Raw genomic sequence first — 13,378 nt, 5'->3', positions numbered from 1 at the left:
TTGTTACATTAATTGTAATATTTGTCAACACACAGATTAGTGCTTTAGTCCTTCCTAATTCATTACCCTTTGTTTTTTTCTTGTACCGCTTCATCATTGAATTAGGATAGAATCAAATGCTTTCATGCGTATCACTAATCTTGTTTGTGTCAATCCTTATTTGATCTTGATGCTCCATATACTCTCCATGCTTTAACTTTACTTTTGCATCAAGTATTAGTTGATATGCCCTTTGCTTAAATTGTTTTCTTACTCACATGTTGTAGCTACCATGTAGTAGAGAATCATACTCTTATTTGGCATTAGCCCCCGCCTATGTTCTAATTGCCTTGATATCTTTGTTATAGGCTTAATTTTCTTTCCTTTTCTTTCCTTTTAGGTTGGCCACCAAGAAAGAAGGAAACGGAAAAGCTTTTAAATGGGGCAACAAACAAGTCATCCGCACAACTTTTTGAGGAACTCATCAATTGTAGCAACCCATCCACCTTGCTCTTCTTTGCATGCACCGAGGACGGTGCAATATTCAAGTGTGGGGAGGTCGTCCGACCGATCTCCATGGGTAACAATTTCCTTTTTCAACATCAATGTTAGCTAGCTATTGCATTGCATGATAGGTTGCATGTTAGTTAGAATTTATACATATTTTTACCACTTCTTTCTCATTAGGACTACTTGGTTAGGGTGATGATTTTCTTTCCGAGAAACTGTTTTAGGGCACCCTACCAATTAAAACAAATTTTTTGTGGAACTCGCTTGAAAGAATGTATTTTGGAACATGGTTTTGAGCTAAGAACACAAGCAAGTGAGATTTGAGCCTAATGATGTGGTTACATCTTATAACCACTTATTTTTCCTTCTTGTGTGCTTTATTCTCTTCCTATGATTGTAATCTTCAATTTGTTTGATTCTTTATATCCATTATTTTGTGTATTCATGCATTTATATGATTGAGGCCATCATTTCATTAGCTCACTTACCCCAAATGGCCTTACCTTTTATCTTCCTTTGTTAGCCAACTTTGAGCCTACGCTTAACCCACTTATTCTTATTTTAGCACATTACAAGCCTTAAAGCGGAAAACAATGAATGTCCTTTATTTGGATCTTTGATTGGCTTAGGCTAGTGAGTGTGAGTGTCATCCAAGAGTGGGAAGACTTTGGGACATTGGTTGGGATAAAAGGGTGTTTATGTTTTGTACTTTTACATTGGGGAATTGGTACATACTCATGTATTAATTAAATGTATAGACCTTATGCATTGATGTTCTTGTGTATAGTTTGAAAGAAAAAGAAAAAAAAAAGAAATAAAAGTGAAAAAGAAAAAGAAAAAAAGAAAAGAAAAGAAAAAATGTATATAGAAAAAGAAAGAAAAAAAGAAAAGCAATAAAGGGGACAAAATGCCCCAAAGTGAAGCTCAATAAGAATCAATGCACAAATGTTGTGAAATGAAAAGAAAATGCATGAGTATGTGAAAAAGTGAGGAATGGGTAGTTAGATTAGTACTTAATTGTATAGGTTATTATATAGGTTAGGTGGAAAAGTCTAGGTTAATCAAAGATTCAAATCCTAAGTCCACTAGCCATATATGATCCTACCTTGACCCTAGCCCCATTACAACCTAAAGAAAAGACCTCATGATACATGTATGCATGCATTGAATAATTGTTGATTGTTAGAAGATAAACAAATCTTGGAAAGCATGATTAGGGGAGAATTGAGAGAATCAACCCCAAACACCGAGCGACTAGAGTGCAAACACTTCCGGTGAGGGTTCGATGCTCAATTCCTTGATTCCCGGCTTTCATGAGCGTTCTTCTCGCAAGTCTACTTGAACTTCATTTTGATATTCGAATTGGTAGGATTCATGAATCGTTATATGATCTTGACCCTACTTGTGCATGTATGACTTGGAGGATTGATTTATTTTTAACCAAGTAGGTAAAACCATTTTGCATTTTAGTTGCATATAGTTTAGGCTGCATATAGCTCATTTACATGGAATAAATGTTGATACCCTTTGTTTCTCTCTTGGCTTAAGCATGAGGACATGCTTGGTTTAAGTGTGGGGAGGTTGACAAACCCCATTTGTAGGGTTTATCTTGTATTGATTTTAGGGGATTTTATCACCTTTTACCCACATTTACTCAATGAAATAGCATGGTTTTGTATATTCTCCTTTAATTGTGCTTAAGAGTGAAAACATGCTTTTTAGGACTCAAAATAGCTAAATTTAATTCACCTTGATTCTATTAGATGCCTTGATATGTTTGTTAAGTGATTTCAGATTTAGGAGGCAAAGATTGGATCAAGGGAATGAAGAAAAAGCATGTAAAGTTGGAGAACTCATGAAGAAATGAAAGAACCGGAAAGCTGTCAAGCCGACCTCTTCGCACTTAATTGACCATAACTTGAGCTACAGAGGTCCAAATGATGCGGTTCCAGTTGGGTTGGAAAGCTAACATCCGGGTCTTCGAAACGATATAAGATTTGCCATAGTTGCTACACGTATAGGGGCGCGCACGCGCACAGTACGCGAACGCGCCGATGCTGCATGTGACTTTTTAAGATGCAACTCGTGGCCAGCGACTTTAGAAGCCTTGTGGGCCCAATCCAACTCATTTCTGATGCTATTTAAGCCAAGTATTGAAGGGGAATCAATATACTTTTTTTACTTTAGATACTTTTGATCATTAGCTTAGTTTTAGGAGTTAGAGTTAGTTTTAGAGAGAGAAGCTCTCACTTCTCTCTAGGATTAGGAATTAGGGTTAGATTAGGATCTCATAATTCTAGGTTTAATTCAAGTCTCCTTCTACTTCTACCTTCAAGTGGTGATTGCTACACTTTGGTTCTTCTTTCTATCCCTATCCTCTTGTTGTAATTTCTCTTATTTTGTTTCTAGGTTTTGTAATTGAGATATTCTTATTCTTTTGTTTTCTTTTAATAATGCAATTTGAGATAATTCATGTGATTGTGATGTTGTTGATTGTTGTTTTGTTAATTCTTTGTAATTGTTGGTTGTTGATCCCTTTTATTCTTACAAATAAAAATGCTTTCTTTCATTACCCTCCAAGTGTTTGATGAAATGCTTGAGAGGATGTTAGAGTAGGATTTTATGTTCGTGGCTTGAGAAGGTAACTTAGGATTTCTTGAGTCACTAGTGTCCAATTGATTGCTAGTTGATAGCCATTAACTCTAGCCTTCATTAATCCAATTAGAGGAAAGCTAGGACTTATGGACTAGGATTGATACAACTCACTTGACTTTCCTTTGTTAATTGATTTAAGGATGACTAAGTGGGATTAATCCTTGCAACTACCATACTTGTGGCTAGTGATAATGATGAAGATCCTTGACAATCAAATCTTGCCAAGACTATTTTCTTAATAAAGTTTTCTTACCATTTACTATTCATGTTTCTCATCTAAAACCCCAAAATAACTCACAACCAATAACAAGACACTTTATTGTAAGTCCTAGGGAGAACGACCCGAGGTCCAATACTTCGGTTTATAAATTTTAGGGGTTTGTACTAGTGACAAACAACTTTTTGTACGAAAGGATTATTGTTTGGTTTGGAAACTATACTTTACAACGAGGTTTTATTTGAGAAATTCTAAACCGTCAAAAATCCAATCGTCAATGCCATAATAATGATTTCATACAAAAACAAAAGAACATGGATCACAATTTCGTCCACCAAGTTTTTGGCGCCGTTGCCGGGGATTGTTCGAGTATGGACAACTGACGGTTCATCTTGTTGCTCAGATTAGGTAATTTTCTTTTCAAAAATCTTTTTCAAAATTTTTCTTTTATTCTTCGTTTTTCTAAACTTTATTTTCGAAAAAATTAATAAAAATATTAAAAAATCATAAAATCAAAAAAAACCAAAAATATTTTGTGTTTCTTGTTTGAGTCTTGAGTCAATTTTTAAGTTTGGTGTTAATTGCATGCTTTAAAAATTTTTCTTGCATTTTTCGAAAATCCCATGCATTCATAGTGTTCTTCATGATCTTCAAGTTGTTCTTGATAAGTCCTCTTGTTTGATCTTGATGATTTCTTGTTTTGTGTTGTTTGTTGTTTTTCATATGCATTTTTTGTTTGTTAGAGTCCATGCATTAAAGATTTCTAGGTTTGGTGTCTTGCATGTTTTCTTTGCATCAAAAATTTTTCAAAAATATGTTCTTGATGTTCATCATGATCTTCAAAGTGTTCTTGGTGTTCATCTTGACATTCATAGCATTCTTGCATGCATTCATGGTTTTGATCTAAAAATTTCATGCATTGAGTATTTTTGTTGTTTTTCTCTCTCATAATTAAAAATTCAAAAATAAAAAAATATCTTTTCCTTATTTCCCTCCAAATTTTCGAAATTTTGGGTTGACTTGGTCAAAAAATTTTCAAAATTAGTTGTTTCTTACAAGTCAAGTCAAAATTTCAATTTTAAAAATCTTATCTTTCTAAAATCTTTTTCAAAAATCATATCTTTTTCATTTTTTCTATTTTTCGAAAATTTCAAAAACATTTTTCAAATTATTTTCAAAATCTTTTCCTTATCCTTACATCATAATTTTTGAAAATTCACTAATAATTAATGTGATTGGTTCAAAAATTTGAAATTTGTTACTTTCTTGTTAAGAAAGGTTCAATCTTTAAGTTCTAGAATCTTATCTTGTAGTTTCTTGTTAGTGAGGTATATAATTTCAAAATTTTTGAATTAAATCTTTTTATCTTTTATTTGATCTTTTTCAAAAATTTTATCTTTTTCAAAATTTTTTTTTTCAAAATATCCTATCTAACTTGCTATCTTCTTATCTTTTTCAATTTTGATTTCAAATCTTTTTCAATCAATTAACTAACTTCTTGTTTGTTTCTTATCTTTTTCAAAACCACCTAACTACTTTTTCCTCTCTAATTTTCGAAAATATCTCATCCCTTTTTCAAACATTCTTTTTAATTAATTAATTGTTTCATGTTTTAATTTTAATTACATTTTATCTCTAATTTTCGAAAATCACGAACCCCTTTTCAAAAATTATTTTCGAAATCTCCCTCCTCCTTTCTTCTTCTATTTAATTATTTAATTACTAACACTTTTCTTCACCTCTCTTCATCCAAAAATCCGAATCTCCCTCTTCATTCTTCTACCCCTTCTTTTTCTACTAACATAAAGGAATCTCTATACTGTGACATAGAGGATTCCTCTTTCTTTTCTTGTTTTCTTCTCTTTCATATGAGCAGGAACAAGGATAAAGGCACTCTTGTTGAAATTGATCCAGAACCTGAAAGGACTCTGAAGAGGAAATTAAGAGAAGCTAAATTAAATTATTCTAAAAGTAACCTTTCAGAAATTTTCGAACAAGAGAAAGAGATGGCAGCTGAAAATGATAATAATGCAAGGAGAATGCTTGGTGACTTCACAAAGCCAACGTCCAAGTTTGATGGAAGAAGCATCTCCATTCCTGCCATTGGAGCCAATAACTTTGAGCTTAAGCCTCAACTAGTTGCTTTAATGCAACAAAACTGCAAGTTTTATGGACTTCCATCTGAAGATCCTTATCAGTTTTTAACTGAGTTCTTGCAGATCTGTGAGACTGTAAAGACAAATGGAGTTGATCCTGAAGTCTACAGACTCATGCTTTTCCCTTTTGCTGTAAGAGACAGAGCTAGAATATGGTTGGATTCACAACCCAAGGATAGCCTGGACTCATGGGATAAGCTTGTCACTGCCTTCTTAGATAAATTCTTTCCTCCTCAAAAGCTGAGCAAGCTGAGAGTGGATGTTCAAACCTTCAAACAAAAAGATGGTGAATCCCTCTATGAAGCTTGGAAAAGATACAAGCAGCTGACCAAAAGATGTCCATCTGACATGTTTTCAGAATGGACCATTTTAGATATATTCTATTATGGTCTCTCTGAATTTTCGAAAATGTCATTGGACCATTCTGCAGGTGGATCTATTCACCTGAAGAAAACGCCTGAAGAGGCTCAAGAACTCATTGACATGGTTGCAAACAACCAATTCATGTACACTTCTGAGAGGAATTCCGTGAACAATGGGATACCTCAGAAGAAAGGAGTTCTTGAAATTGATACTCTGAATGCCATATTGGCTCAGAACAAAGTGTTGACTCAACAGGTCAACATGATCTCTCAAAATCTGAATGGATGGCAACATGCATCCAACAGTACTAGAGAGGCAGCTTCTGAAGAAGCTTATGATCCTGAGAACCCTGCCATGGCAGAGGTTAATTACATGGGTGAACCTTATGGAAACACCTATAACTCATCATGGAGAAATCATCCAAATTTCTCATGGAAGGATCAATAAAAGCCTCAACAAGGCTTTAACAATGGTGGACGCAACAGGCTGAACAATAGTAAGCCATATCCATCATCTTCTCAGCAACAGACAGAGACTTCTGAACAAAATACTTCTAATCTGGCTAATATAGTCTCTGATCTGTCAAAGGCCACTTTCAGTTTCATGAGTGAAACAAGATCCTCCATTAGAAATCTGGAGGCACAAGTGGGCCAGCTGAGTAAGAAAGTCATTGAAACTCCTCCCAGTATTCTCCCAAGCAATACAGAAGAAAATCCAAAAGGAGAGTGCAAAGCCATTGACATAGTCAATATGGCCGAATGCACAAGGGAGGAGGAGGACGAAAATCCTAGTAAGGAAGACCTCCTGGGACGTTCCTTAAGCAAGAAGGAGTTTCCTATTAAGGATCCAAAGGAATCTGAGGCTCATACAGAGACCATAGAGATTCCATTAAATCTCCTTCTGCCATTCATGAGCTCTGAAGACTATTCTTCCTCTGAAGAGGATGAAGATGTAACTGGAGAGCAAGTTGCTCAATACTTAGGAGCTATCATGAAGCTGATTGCCAAGTTATTTGGTAATGAGACTTGGGAAAGTGAACCTCCCTTGCTCATTAATGAACTGGATACTTGGATTCAGAAAATTCTACCTCAAAAGAAACAAGATCCTGGCAAGTTCTTAATACCCTGTACCATAGGCACCATGATCTTTGAAAAGGCTCTGTGTGATCTGGGGTCAGGGATAAATCTAATGCCACTCTCTGTAATGGAGAAGCTGGGGATCATTGAGGTACAACCTGCCTTGTTCTCATTACAACTGGCAGACAAGTCATTGAGACAAGCTTATGGAGTAGTAGAGGACGTGTTAGTAAAGGTTGAAGGCCTTTACATCCCTGCTGATTTCATAATCTTAGACACTAGGAAGGAAGAGGATGATTGCATCATCCTTGGAAGACCTTTCCTAGCCACAGCAGGAGCTGTGATAGATGTCAACAGAGGAGAACTAGTCCTTCAATTGAATGGGGACTACCTTGTGTTTAAGGCACATGGCCATCCCTCTGTGACAGAAGAGAGTAAGCATGAAGAGCTTCTCTCAGTTCAGGGTCAAGAAGAGCCCCCACAGTCAAACTCTAAGTTTGGTGTTGGGAGGCCACAACCAAACTCTAAGTTTGGTGTTATGATCCCATATCCAAACTCTAAGTTTGGTGTGGACAACTATACAACATTGACCTGATCACCTTATGGCTCCATGAGAGCCACTGTCAAGCTATTGACATTAAAGAAGCGCTTGTTGGGAGGCAACCCAATTTTATTTATCTAATTTTATTTTATTCTATTTTATTGTTATTTTATGTTTTATTAGGTACATGATCATGAGGAGTCACGAAAAAATCATAAAAATTAAAAACAGAATCAAAAACAGCAGAAGAAAAAATTCACACCCTGGAGGACGCACAGGCTGGCGTTCAACGCCAGTAAGATGCATCTGGCTGGCGTTCAATGCCAGAACAGAGCACCATTCTGGCGCTGAACGCTAGAAACAAGCAACATTCTGGCACTGAACGCCAGGAATGTGCCCAGAGAGGAAAAACTGGCGCTGAATGCCAGTAACAAGCATGAAACTGGCGTTCAACGCCAGAAACATGCTTTACATGGGCGTTGAACGCCCAGAATGTGCACCAATGGGCGTTTAAACGCCAGAATGATGCACAAAGGCATTTTACATGCCTATTTGGTGCAGGGATGGAATTCCTTGACACCTCAGGATCTGTGGACCCCACAGGAACACCTCAGGATTTGTGGACCCCACAGGATCCCCACCTACCATATTCCCACCTTACCTTTTAATCCTAATCACACTCTCCTAATCCAAATTCACTCTTCCCCATGTCACACTTCCCAACACCTTTCACCAATCACCTTAATTCCTCTTCCCAATTACCCCATTCACCACTCACATCCATCCACTCTTCCCCATAAACCCCACCTACCTTCAAAAATTCAAACCAATTTCCCTCCCATTCCCACCCAAATGGCCGAACATACCCCCTCCCTCTCCCTATAAATACCCTTCCTTTCTTCTTCATTTTCACACAACACAAACCCCTTCTTCTTCACCTAAAGCCGAACCATCACTCTCCCTTCTCTACAATATTTTCTTCTTCTTCTTCTTCTCTTCTTTCTTCTCTTGCTCGAGGGCGAGCAATATTTTAAGTTTGGTGTGGTAAAAGCATAAGCTTTTTTTTTGTTTTTCCATTACCAATGGCACCTAAGGCCGGAATATCCTCTAGAAAAGGAAAAGGGAAGACAAAAGCTTCCACCTCCGAGTCATGGGAGATGGAAAGATTCATCTCCAAGAGCCATCAAGACCACTTCTATGATGTTGTGGCAAAGAAGAAGGTGATCCCTGAGGTCCCTTTCAAGCTCAAGAAAAATGAGTATCCGGAGATTCGACATGAAGTCCGAAGAAGAGGTTGGGAAGTCTTAACCAACCCCATGCAACAAGTCGGAATCTTAATGGTTCAAGAGTTCTATGCCAATGCATGGATCACTAGGAACCATGATCAAGGTATGAACCCGAGTCCAAAGAATTATCTCACAATGGTTCAGGGGAAATACTTGGATTTCAGTCCAGAAAATGTAAGGTTGGCATTCCACTTGCCCATGATGCAAGGTGATGAACGCCCCTACACTAGAAGGGTCAACTTTGATCAAAGGTTGGACCAAGTCCTTATGGACATTTGTGTGGAAGGAGCTCAATGGAAGAGAGACTCCAAAGGCAAGCCAGTCCAACTAAGAAGACTGGACCTCAAGCCTATAGCTAGAGGATGGTTGGAGTTCATTCAACGCTCCATCATTCCTACTAGCAACCGATCTGAAGTTACTGTGGATCGGGCCATCATGATTCATGGCATCATGATTGGAGAGGAAGTAGAAGTTCATGAGGTCATCTCCAATGAAATCTACAAAATAGCCGACAAGCCTTCACCTATGGCACGGCTAGCTTTTCCTCACCTTATTTGCCATCTATGTTACTCAGCTGGAGTTATCATAGAAGGGGACATCTCCATTGAAGAGGACAAGCCCATCACCAAGAAGAGGATGGAGCAAGCAAGAGAAGCCCCTCACGGTTCTCAAGAGGTGCATGAGGGAGCTCATCATCAAGAAATCCCTGAGATGCCTCAAGGGATGCACTTTCCTCCAAACAACTATTGGGAGCAACTCAACACTTCCTTAGAAGGTTTGAGTCACAATGTGGAACAATTAAGGGTGGAACATCATGAGCACTCCATCATTCTCCAAGAAATAAGAGAAGATCAAAGAGCAATGAGGGAGGAGCAACAAAGGCAAGGAAGGGACATAGAAGAGCTTAAGGACATCATTGGTCCTTCAAGAAGAAGACGCCACTAGAGGTGGACTCATTCCTTGTTCTTTATTTCTTTCTGCTTTTTGGTTTTTAATGTTGTGTTTATCTATGTTTTGTGTCTTTATTTCATGATCATTAGTATGTAGTAACCATGCCTTAAAGCTATGAATAAAATCCATTAATCCTTCACTTCTCTTAAATGAAAAATGTTTTAATTCAAAAGAACAAGAAGTACATAAATTTCGAAAATAGCTCTTGAATTTAGTTTAATTATATTGATGTGGTGACAATACTTTTTGTTTTCTGAATGAATGCTTGAACAGTGCATATGTCTTTTGATCTTGTTGTTTATGAATGTTAAAATTGTTGGCTCTTGAAAGAATGATGAACAAAGAGAAATGTTATTCATGATCTGAAAAATCATAAAATTGATTCTTGAAGCAAGAAAAAGCAGTGAAAAAAAAAAGAAGGAGCAATAGAAAAAGCCACGAGCCCTTAAAACCAAAAGGCAAGGGTGAAAAGGATCCAAGGCTTTGAGCATCAATGGATAGGAGGGCCCAAGGAAATTAAATCCAGGCCTAAGCGGCTAAATCAAGTTGTCCCTAACCATATGCTTGTGTCATGAAGGTCCAAGTGAAAAGCTTGAGACTGAGTGGTTAAAGTCGTGATCCAAAGCAAAAGAGTGTGCTTAAGAGCTCTGGACACCACTAACTGGGGACTCTAGCAAAGCTGAGTCACAATCTGAAAAGGTTCACCCAGTCATGTGTCTGTGGCATTTATGTATCCGGTGGTAATACTGGAAAACAAAGTGCTTAGGGCCACGGCCAAGACTCATAAGTAGCTGTGTTCAAGAATCAACATACTTAACTAGGAGAATCAATAACACTATCCGAAATTCTAAGTTCCTAGAGAAGCCAATCATTCTAAACTTCAAAGGAAAAAGTGAGATGCCAAAACTGTTCAGAAGCAAAAAGCTACAAGTCCCGCTCATCTAATTATAATTAATATTCATTGATATTCTGGAATTTATAGTATATTCTCTTCTTTTTATCCTATTTGATTTTCAGTTGCTTGGGGACAAGCAACAATTTAAGTTTGGTGTTGTGATGAGCGGATAATTTATACGCTTTTTGGCATTGTTTTTAGTTAGTTTTTAGTAAGTTCAAGCTACTTTTAGGGATGTTTTCACTAGTTTTTATGTTAAATTCACATTTCTGGACTTTACTATGAGTTTGTGTGTTTTTCTGTGATTTCAGGTATTTTCTGGCTGAAATTGAGGGACTTGAGCAAAACTCTGAAAAAGGCTGACAAAAGGACTGCTGATGCTGTTGGAATCTGACCTCCCTGCACTCGAAATGGATTTTCTGGAGCTACAGAACTCCAATTGGCGCGCTCTCAACGGCTTTGAAAAGTAGACATCCAGGGCTTTCCAGCAATATATAATAGTCCATACTTTATTCGGAAATTGACGACGTAACTTGGCGTTGAACGCCAAGTTCATGCTGCTGTCTGGAGTTAAACGCCAGAAAAACGTCATGATCCGGAGTTGAACGCCCAAAACACGTCATAACTCGGAGTTCAACTCCAAGAGAAGCCTCAGCTCGTGGATTGAACAAGCTCAGCCCAAACATACACCAAGTGGGCCCCGGAAGTGGATTTATGCATCAATTACTTACTCATGTAAACCCTAGGAGCTAGTTTATTATAAATAGAACATTTAACTATTGTATTAGAGAGCTTTGATCATTCGGTCTTGTGACCACATGGGGGCTGGCCTCTCGGCCATGCCTGAACCTTTTACTTATGTATTTTCAACGGTGGAGTTTCTGCACACCATAGATTAAGGGTGTGGAGCTCTGCTGTACCTCAAGTATTAATGCAATTCTATTTCCTTTTATTCAAATCTCTCTTATTCTTATTCCAAGATATTCATTCGCACCCAAGAACATGATGAAGGTGATGATTATGTGACGCTCATCACCATTCTCACGTATGAACGCGTGTGATTGACAACCACTTCCGTTCTACATGCAACAGAGCTTGAATGTGTATCTCTTAGATTCCCCAACAGAATCTTCGTGGTATAAGCTAGATAGATGGCGGCATTCATGAGGATCCAGAAAGTCTCACCTTGTCTGTGGTATTCCGAGTAGGATCCTGGGAGTCCAGAAAGTCTAACCTTGTCTGTGGTATTCCGAGTAGGATTCCGGTAATGAATTACTGTGACGTGCTTCAGACTTGCAAGTGTTGGGCGTGATGACAAACCCAAAAGAATCAACGGATTCTATTCCAGTAGGCGCGGGAACCAACCAGTGATTAGCCGTGCTGTGACAGAGCGCGTGAGCGTAGTTTTCACTGCGAGGATGGGATGTAGCTGATGACAAGTCATCATATACCTATTTTTGTATGCTTTTTCATACAAGAAATTGATAAATTGTGCTTAAATATTGAATGCTTTTATACTTAATTAGAAGATTTCCTTGATCTTTTAATTTTATAAATCTTGTAGGAAATAAGAAGAAAAAGAAGCAAAGAAGCACAAAAAAAGAGGAAAAAAGAGCTTTGGAGCACACTTTGAAGTTGGAGCACACTTTGGAGCCTTAGGCCACGATTTTAAAAGCGTGGCCCATGACCAAATCAAGGAAGTAAGCAACCAACACGCACACTGCCCTGCTCTTGCCAAGGGCAGGGCAGAATCATGATGAAGCAAAGAGAGGATGAAGCAAATTTTCGCTAAGTTAAAATCTGGGCGCTCACAGCATGACCATGTCTACTTCAAAGGGCTATAACTTGAGCTACAGACGTCCAATTGTTGTGCTTCCAGTTGCGTTGGAAAGCTGACATTTAGAGCTTTCCAACGATATATAGCAATCTATATTTGGCGTACAATTGGGGCAGAAACGAGAGGCATCTTTAAGGGCCAAAAACAAGCAAAAATAAACCAAAATGCTTCCATCAAGGCTCGAAGCTGGAGCCTCACTCCAAAACAAAGTGGCGCTCAATTTTCTGCCCTGCCCTCTTGGAGAGCAGGGCAATGTCGTGCACTTCATGGAAAATCAAGAAAAAAATTGCTCCTCAAGTGCTTTCATCAAGTTTCGAACCAAGCACCTAAGGGGAGTGAGGAGCGCATCATGATACGGTCCAAGGAAGTGAGTGCGCAAGACACACATGCAAGGCAACATTGCCCTGCCCTCCACAAGGGCAGGGCAGCATCTTCACACACCAAGCTCGCACGCACAAGCATCCTGCGCACCAAGCCTGCACCACGCCCGCACCATGCACGCACCACGTATCAATTTTCTGCCCTGCCCTCCACAAGGGCAGGGCAGCCTCCTGGGAGCAAATAATCATGGGCCAAAAGTTCAATTTCATATAAATTCAATTCCTCACCAAATTGAATCAAGGCCATCCAAGACCCATTCTCCCTCAAATCCAAAGCAAGCAAAAGCCCACTCAACATGACTCAAAGGCACAAGAACAAGCTAGAATTAGGATTTTCATTTAATTTGTTTTTCATTTCAATTTCATTTTATTTTGTAAAGCCTATATAAGGCATCATTTCCATCTTTGTAAAGGGAGCTCGATTAGAAAAGACTTGCTCCATTAGGAGTAATAGATAGCTCTCTCTTTTAATTTTCCTTTCTGCTTAAATTTTGGATCAAGAATTGAAGGAATTCTGTTTCAATTCTCCATC

This window comes from Arachis stenosperma, chromosome 3 (genome assembly GCF_014773155.1).
Source record: "Arachis stenosperma cultivar V10309 chromosome 3, arast.V10309.gnm1.PFL2, whole genome shotgun sequence".
NCBI lineage: Eukaryota > Viridiplantae > Streptophyta > Magnoliopsida > Fabales > Fabaceae > Arachis > Arachis stenosperma.
This window is presented reverse-complemented; position numbering follows the sequence as displayed.